Below are 1,250 nucleotides of genomic sequence, written 5' to 3' on the forward strand. Positions count from 1 at the left end.
TACGGTTACGGCTACACTCGTAAATTGGACCCATTTCCGGTTACGACTACGGTTACGGTTACACTCGTAAATTGGACCCATTTCCGGTTACGGTTACGATTAAAGTTCCGGTTACGATTACGTTTACTGTTTCGGATACGATTACGGTTAGTCAGCCCGGTTACGGTAAGAACGTTCCGGTTACGGTGATGACGACGTATCGGCAGTGACTCAGAGCCCCCATGAGACCAGAGCACATGTCGCCCATGTAAACTTTTGACGCCGAGCACAATGGTGGTGTTTTCGTTGCCGTATCTCTAACAGTTCTCAAGATAGCCAGGGGTTGAAAAATCGACTCTTTCCAAACTCCACACATAGGTTTGACTTGTGTTTCCCTTACGTTACCCTTAACCGTTTCTCCCTGCGAAGCTTAGTTTAAGCGCTACGACGTTTTAAAGTTTTATATTTTCCGGTTACGATCGTAATCGTTTACATTACTCGTAACCGTAAACTGCTGACCGTAACCGGGCTACGGTTACGGTCGTATTCGTAAGCTTACTCGTAACCGTAAGTGTAAACCGTAATCGGACTACGGTTACGATCGTAATCGTAAATTTTAACCGTAACCGTAGCAAATTACGGCCGTAATCGTAAATTTTGACCGTAACCGTACAAAATTCCGGCCGTAATCGTAAATTCTGGCCGTAACCGTAACCGGAATTTTCGGCTGGGAGGATTCAAGTGCTTAACCCATTCATAAGAAATTGCCCTTCTATTAACGTATTTCATTGGCGCAAACGACCCTCCGATCAGCTGAGCCGGCGCTGGCTGGGGCCCGAATATATGGTAAAATTGATGTTCTCGGATAGGGTTTTTCCACCTCTAATTTTGTTCGCCACATCGAAAAACGCGTAAAAACGAAGTTTGACGTCTCTCCAATAAAAACTCGCAATTTAGTAGTACCCTACTATTACCCGATCCCCCAGCCGGTAGGGTGACACCCAGGGGTTCGGAAGGGGGGGGGAGGGGGAGAAACAGAGACAGAGCTGGAACCCCGCCGCTCCGGTAGTCTCGTCCTCCAGCCCACTCACTTCTCCCTCTCTCCCTCCCGACCACCCCCAAAGCGACCCGCGACGAGGCGTAGTTAGGGGGGAGCTGTTGGCAGCAACAGTTGTTGCTCGCATAAAAGGCAAAGTAGATTTGCAGATGAACTATGCAAAGACCACCTCCGAAATCATTTTGGGTGAGCCATCCGAGTAGCAAGTAGTGGC

The sequence above is a fragment of the Frankliniella occidentalis genome, unplaced genomic scaffold (assembly GCF_000697945.3).
Source record: "Frankliniella occidentalis isolate FOCC.00 unplaced genomic scaffold, Focc_3.1 Scaffold104, whole genome shotgun sequence".
NCBI lineage: Eukaryota > Metazoa > Arthropoda > Insecta > Thysanoptera > Thripidae > Frankliniella > Frankliniella occidentalis.